The sequence below is a fragment of the Cryptomeria japonica genome, chromosome 9, assembly GCF_030272615.1.
Source record: "Cryptomeria japonica chromosome 9, Sugi_1.0, whole genome shotgun sequence".
Lineage (NCBI taxonomy): Eukaryota > Viridiplantae > Streptophyta > Pinopsida > Cupressales > Cupressaceae > Cryptomeria > Cryptomeria japonica.
This window is the reverse complement of record NC_081413.1, coordinates 698,430,892-698,439,298: the sequence shown is the minus strand read 5'-3', so window position 1 is coordinate 698,439,298 and position 8,407 is coordinate 698,430,892.

Sequence of the window (8,407 nt, the reverse complement as noted above, 5' to 3'; positions counted from 1 at the left end):
TCTTCCTTTCCACAACTCTGTTTTGCTGAGGTGTCCAAGCAGAAGAAAATTATCTCCCTATACCATGCTTCTCACAATATATATTAAACTCGTCGGATGTGAATTCTCCACCATGATCTGACCTCAAACATTTAATCTTCAATCTTGTCTCAGTTTTTACTTTAGCCTTAAATATTTTAAACTTTTCAAATGGCTCAGATTTTTCTTTTAGAAAAGTAACCCACATCATTCTAGAATAACCATCAATGATTATCATGAAATATCTATCACCTTGAAAACTATTAACTCTAGTAGGGCCAAACAAGTCAATATGAATAAGATCAAGAAAATTATTAGATTTATATTGTATACTCCTAAAAGAGGTTCTTACCTATTTACCCATTTGACATTCTTTACATACTAGATTATAGGGTTTCATTATCTTAGGTATATCCCTAATTGTCTTAGTTGAACTGATCTTTACAATGCAATCAAAATTCACATGACACAGCCTTTTATGTCATAGCCAACTCTCATCAATTTGTGTAATCAAACATGTCTTCTCAACGGAGTTCAGATGAAATATATTACCTTTTGTCTATGTACTAGTTGCAATCTCCAATCCAGATCTATTAATGATTTTACATTTTCCATCCTTGAACTATAATTGAAATCACTTATCCGCTAATTGTCCTACACTCAAAAGATTATGCCTTAAACCTTCAATATAATAAACATTGTCAATATTATTCTTACCATCTAGTGATATAGTTCCTTTTCCTTTGATCATACATGCTTTGTCATCTTCAAATCTAACTAGACCACCATCAAATTATTGCAAAGAAAGAAAATTCCCTTTATCTCGAGTCATATGATGTGAACAACCATTGTCAATTACCCACTCATCCTTGTCTTCAACTTTAGTAGTAAGTGCCTTCTCTTCAGGTACATTCTCTTCCAGTGTCGGATCATCTTCCTTGATAGCCAGGAACAGGTCCATTCCTTCCCATTACTGAAACCACTATCAGAGTCATCTATCGATTCATCATCAGAATCAGTAATGCCTTCCTCATCCACTATGTAGAATGATTTGTCTTTGTTTTTCTTGTACTTATACTTGTTCTGATACCTAGGGTTAAGCTTAAATGATCTTCTTATTCTTTCTTCAAATCATGAATTCCTTTCTGGACATCTAGATGCAAAATGACCAATCTTATTACATGCAAAATATTTAAAAGGTGCTTTTCCTTCATACTTACTTCCTATCGGTCCTTTAGGTACTCTTCTAGCAAATAGTGCTTCAAGTTGCTCAAACTCATCATCTTCTCTCTTCATATCTTCCAATTCCTTTGCATATAAATCTTTCCAATCTTGCTTTTCAATTATAGATGTAGATGCATGAAAAGAAGGTTTAGTCTTCACAGCTCCAGAAAGTCCAAATTCTTCAAGCTCAAAAGAAGATAATTTCCCAACCAAGGTATCTTTGTTGACTAATGTATTAGCCATTGTTCTCAACTCATTAATAGCAGTAGCCTTCATTTTGTAAGCTGGTGGTAGAGCTCACAAGACTTTAGAAACAATTTCATCTTCACTCAAAATTCCACCACAACATTGAATTCCCATAACAATCTCATTTACCCTTTCCATGAATGTAGTAATCATTTCATCTTCTTCCATCTTCAAGTTTTCATATCTCACCCGGTAACCTTGAAGTTTAGCAATCTTCACTGTAGGGTCACCTTCATTAAGAGTCTCCAATTTGTCCCATATAGCCTTTCCAGATGATTTGTCGGTTAATCCCATTATTTGTTGATCAGAAAGTGCACACAAGAGGGATTCTCTTTCTCTACAATGATTCTCAAGCTCCTTATCTAGGTTTTCTGGAGGAGGATTTCCACATGCCAGATTATAAGGTGTGACATCATTTTGTGTGATCTCCCAAATCTCCTTGCCAAGACATCTCAGATGAGTCTCCATCTAAATCTTCCATAGTGTGTAATTTGTTCCATCAAGCCTAGGAATATCTCTCCGAAAGATAGCTCCAAATGAACTAGATGAACTTGAATTGATAGTCTCCATAAGATCTTCCTCAAGTGGTTAATTTTTCTATAGAGAGGACCAAAGTTCTGATACCAATTGTTAGATAGTTCTAATAACCGAAAGACAACTGAGAGGGGGGGTGTGAATCAATTTTCATAGATAACCAGAACCATTAACAATTAAAACTTTAATACCGAAACCCAAAACATTAATACTAGAATATCAGTTAAACCAATTAAGCATAAAAAATAATCACAAAATAAATACCATCCACATGAAACCAAGATTTATACGTGGAAACCCAGTAGAGGGAAAAACCATGGTGGGAAGCCTACTGACAGTAAGTCAATACTTTTGTAGTAAGTATGTGAATTACAATTGAGGGGCCTGGACTTGCAGGAAGGCCAACAACCTAGAGAGCATTGCTCATTACAAAAGGAGTCTCACTGACTACATAGAAATTTAGACTTCAATCAAGAGAAGTATTGAACTACAAAAGATAGCATCTCCTATGCCCGAGTATATTTCCGGTTAAGCTCAATACCAAAGGACTAGATCCTCTTACATAAACCCAATTAGATCTCCAATGATTGACCAAATCCTCTACCTCACTAATATTACATTACTCGCACATTACATCCCTTAACATAACCATGATGATCTACAATGAGATCTTACATATATATATAAAACCCCTCGACCATAAACAATCAAGTCGGCCACTAGATAATAAACCATTTACATATTTATAAAACATGTCGGCCTTAGAACAAAAAAATAATATCCAACACATAAGACATCCCAGGAACACATCAAGAAGTCCAATCCACACTTTATATTAAAGTAAGTTTATAACCTAGATCAACCAGGACCCAGTATAGGTCCACACGCTACAACAATGATCTCCATCTGCTAATTCTCGAACATGATCACCATCAGCATCCTAAAACTCCACTAGAAGCTACACCAACACCACTTATGCATTTCATCAAATATCTTCATCAAAATCTCTGCCAGTGAAACCCTCGCTGGAACCAGAAGCCAAGCTTCTAAGCAAACAAGATAGCATCCGATCACTAGACTGAAACCAGCTTACTAAATATGAAAATGAGTATCATGAATAAGATAATTCCATAACCAAACTATACCGAAACCTACCAGATCATTCCGGATCCAAACCAACTAGAAACCACTTAACCTACCGGGACTAGAAGGGTGTCGGTAAAGCATCCAAATAGCTAATGTTGGCATCAATGACAAAACATCAATGCAACACATAATCAATTCCATCGAATGGCCAATAATTGGAGGGTTGAAGCAACTTTAAGTATAATCAATAATGGTCATTGTTGACCTTATCACATCACATTAACATAAAACCCTTAAGATATTCAAAACATAGTCACATATGTTCACATACATTCAAAAAATAGTCACAAAACATAGTCACATATATTCAAAAAATGTTTTACAAATCATCTCATGGGCTTTTATACAAAATTTGGCATTTAAATATGTGTGAATCAGATCATCGCCATTTAAATATACAAAATTTGGCATCTAAATATGTACAAATCAGCTCAAAAATACAAAATTATTCCCTTAAATATGTACAAATCATCTCATGGGCATTTATATATATATAAAATGAATATAGAACAATTTGCCGATAATATATACAAAATTGTCAAATTGATTCTACCTTGAACCATATAATCAATCAAGTGAGCCTTCTGGATCAGCTCTAACCCGTATTGTGTCAAGTATTGCCTCGTGGTCAGATTCATGAACTTTCCATAAAATCTTGTTATGAGGTCTACCATGATACTTAATCAAATAAATATTTGTTGCAACAAGGTTGGAGAAATGAAGAATATGTCTGTGTGTTTCAAAGTCCTCGAACAACCAAACATTAGAATAATTGATACGGTGTCTCCTAAGCCCGTGCCTATCATGACAACAGACCCTACTAGATACTCAATACACTCTCCATCAATGATTGTGGTTGTCAAATTTATCCTAGGCTCAATACAACGACACAAAAAGTAATATGTTCCTTCTTCATTGTTCTCTTCTGCAACAACTGTGTACACATGACCTGTATATCATAGAATGATAATTAATACCAAAAATAATGTTTGATGTAACAAAATGAGTGAAAAAAATTTCCTACAATAAAATTTACCCAAAAAATCACCTGGTTCCACATGATCGAAATCAATTGATGCTTCGATTTGGTTCAACTGCAGTGCTCTAGGAATTTTAGAGGTATCAAGGGGAACCAATGGTCTACAAGACCATTTTTCAACCCACTCTTGTGACTCACATTCTTCCCACAAAAAATGTACACATGAAGAGAAAAAACATGCAATCTGTCTAGTATAAATTACTAGTGAACTTGCATTTGAACTTCTAAATGAGTGCATGTCACTAGAGCCTTCAACTGTACAACAATCTTGATAGTTTTCAATGTCAGATTCAATGATCAACCCAAAATATCTATGAACTATTGATGTACTTGCATTACCTAGTCCCATTATAGAGTTACACCATCACACAATTATTGCTAGAAATGTCAACTCAGCACCACCTTCATACTTCCAATATTCTCTAGCTAGGTCTCTTTTTATGCATGTTCTTCCACCATCGTGCTCTCCCTTTCCATGTCCAGCCTCAGTGAAATTCCAAAAATGTTGTACACTGCTTGTCAAATGCATCCTACTCAACCAATAGAAAATCCTTGTATTTTTGAGTTGTGAGGTGTAATTATCTGATAATATTATGTGTTTCTTGTATCATATGTTCCTTTCCCTTAAACTATCATAGAAAAATTTAAAGAATCCTTGCACAAACTCTGACAAATGTGTATGATCATCACTTTAGTAGAAGTGATACTCTCTTACAACCTTTCTATCCTCCTATGTGCTATCATTTGCATGCATGAATGCTATGTGTACAAAAATAGAACTTTGTGTAGCATGGTAATACATAGATTTCACTTTATTTTGAGGTTGTAGTGTATAATTTTTAGAAAAATCAACTATAAGGACAATGGTACCAAGAGGAACTGTGTCCTTGCATAACTTGAATTGCTCATCTAACCATCGAGCTCTATGTGTATGCATTATGTACTCATAAACTAGTTTCTCTTTAAACATTCTCATAAAATCAGCTACACATATATCGTTTTTCACTAACTCACATCTCTTCAATTCTTTTCCATCTTTAACCCTATATGTCATTGTCTTGTACTTTCCAAAAGATTCTATTTTCTTACCAGCTTCATCCATGCTATCCAAATGTAGACATCTTGGCAAATGTTGCAAACCACCACATGTAGAATAAGAACCTTTCAAACACATCATCTTATAATAAATGCAACCATCATCTCTTTTACATAACACACTTGAAATAAATTCTCTTGGTGACTTATGGGGTGGTTTTATATTGCATTCCTACAAAACATCATTTTGGTAAAGATAAACAGGTTTTACAGGGACTTGAAACCCAAAGTATTACAGACCAAGGCCAGCAGCCAACCAGACTGAAAAACTAAGCAGAACAGGGGACAAACCCCACACAAATCGACAACAAAAAAACAAACAAAAAAAGCTGAACCAAAAAAAAGGACCACACCCTTAGCTAAGAGAGTTCATAAATTTAGTATTTTTTTCAATAATACTCCTATTAATTTTCTCCAAGTCCTCCATGATGAATCTAGAGGTTCCCTGGTCCTAGATCCGGCTCCTAGTTCTAGTTCATGGACCTGAACTACCTACAGAACATCGTTAGTGTGCAAAGTACAACATATATGATGATAAATATCATAGTGCATGGAAAATTCAATATGCATCCTACAACAACACATGGTGCATACATAATTAATATTAACATAAAAAGGTTTTGCCATTTCAAAAAATCTTTCACTAATTCTTATTTGAGGAAACTTTTGAAGGAATCTTTCATAAAATTTTCTTTTAGTCATATCCAAATAGTGTTTGGCATGTGGCTCATGATTTCTAGATCTAATTCTCCTTCTAACAACATCTCTTTGGTTAGGCGAAACCCTTGTGTTGTCATGCCAAAAAGTTTCAATTAATATTCTTAGTGCATAAAATACAACCTTGTCTTTGCATGGTAGTCTACCTGAGAACACCCAAAGAGAATTATTGGTAGGATCCTCTACTTTCTCCAGCCTATCTAATGCTTTATGTAATGTTATTCTAATTATGTTTAATGACTTACTTGTTTTTCTTATCAAAAAATCTTTTTTTATTTTCTTGCTCATTATGGTTGGTGTAATAACACATTGAGTAACATTAGAATCTTTAGTACGTGATTTTGAACCAATAGCTTGATATGCATCAAATAGATTTCTCACAATAGTTCTTTCACTATTACTTTCAGATGATGCAGTTTGATTAAAGTTTTCAAAATAGTTTTTCCATGTTCTTTTAACCATTCTCCTACAAGTTCATTCATTCATTATATCGGGCATTGGCTTCAAAATATTCTCATCGATGTCAATTACATACGTTGGTTTCCGATGAATGATTCTAGGAGGTGTTAACATCGGTGCATTTTATGCATTAGGTACATTAATCACATCAAAAAGGAATGGTGTATGTTCATCATTTAACTAAATATTCAATGTGGTCTCTCCTTCAATTGCATTAGGCTCATACGGTAAATTAAATGTTGTTGGGACATCTTCATCATTTGTTTGATTATTCATTGTGATCTCTTCTTCAATTGCACTATGCTAGTTTGGTAAATCAAATTGAGATGTTGAGGATGATGTACCTTCTTATCCCATTGTTCTTATGTCATGTAATTTCTTCATACACTACCATTGTCTTTCCTTTTCAGCCTCTTGATGTTCGATCGTTCCTCACTTGTTCTTTCCCATCGTTAATACCAGTTGTCCTAAATAGAATCATATTACATATATATGTAAACAAAAGTTCTTAAACAATCAAATAACCATAAAATTGAGCATTATCATTATTTTTTAAAATCAAAACTATTAAACAATCACAATAACATTGACCAAACTAATAAGAACAACAATTCAATCATTTAAAATCATGCAAAACAAAATTTTCACTTACTTCTACATATAAAACTATCATAGAAATGCAGTAATAGTTGCAGTGGGGCCTTCAACAACCTCAAAAAATTCTTTTGAGGTAGTTGAGGCTATTGGGAAACTAAAAGTATGACCAAGAACCACATAAGCAATATGTTTAGTAACTCCATGTGCGCTTTTAGTCCCTAAAACTGCTCAACAAACCAATGTCCATATTCCTAGTACCCCATACACATTACTTGTAGTAAAGAAAATGTGAAGGAAAAGGGAGGGAGGGAGAAGGAGAGGGAGAGAAAGGAGGAGAGGGAGAGAGAGGGAGAGGGAGAGGGATGTAGAGAGAGAGAGAGAGAGAGAGAGAGAGAGAGAGAGAGAGAGAGAGAGAGAGAGAAGTGGGAGAGAGGATGGAGAGGGAGAGGGAGGGAGAGGGAGAGAAAGAGGTAGAGGGAGAGAGAGGGAGAGGGAAAGGGAAACAGAAGGAGAGAGAGTGTGTTGGCAATCTACACTCTTATGAGAATAGTTAATGTTGTCATTGATGGAAACCATCTGGCAACCAACTGGCATTCATATGGAAAGCCACCAATAGTTACCGACACCGACATGGACTTCTACAGACCCTTCAGCGACAGCGACAATAATGCATATCGACACTCCAGCTGACAGGGAATAAACTTTTGTTTATTGTATATTATTGTAATTATCTTTTTGTAAAGCCGACATGGTACATTGTAAGAGAATCATATATGTATGAGATCTTATAAGTCATTAGGTAATGAAGGAATGTAAGAATGTAAGAATAATATAAAAATAAGGAAAAGGAAGGATATTGTATGTGAATGCATAAGGCGAATTTTGTATAAGGTGATATAGTTGACAGTGAAGGTTTTGGTTATAGACTGAGCTGAAACTAGTACTGAACCTCGCATAGTTGATGCTGATTTGAAGTAGTACATTGTATTGGATTTGTTAATCCACTTTTGTAGTTAGTGTGACTCTTATTGAGCAGTGAGCTCTAGGCAGTTGGCCTTCTTACATGTGTAGGCCCCTCATTGTAATAATATTTATTCATTGGCCAATGAGTGAATATTGTGGGTCACAAATCCAATTGAGGTTTTTTCCACACTGGGTTTCCTCATTAAATATCTTGTGTTATGGTGTGTTCTCTATGTTGTCTTTGTTATTCTTATTTGTTGCATTAATTCTTATTTATCAATACACTATTTTGGGATGCAAAGTTCTTAATAAGTTTAAATATTTTGTTAGCCAGTTAGACACTGATTTACCCCCCCCTCTTAGTGTCTT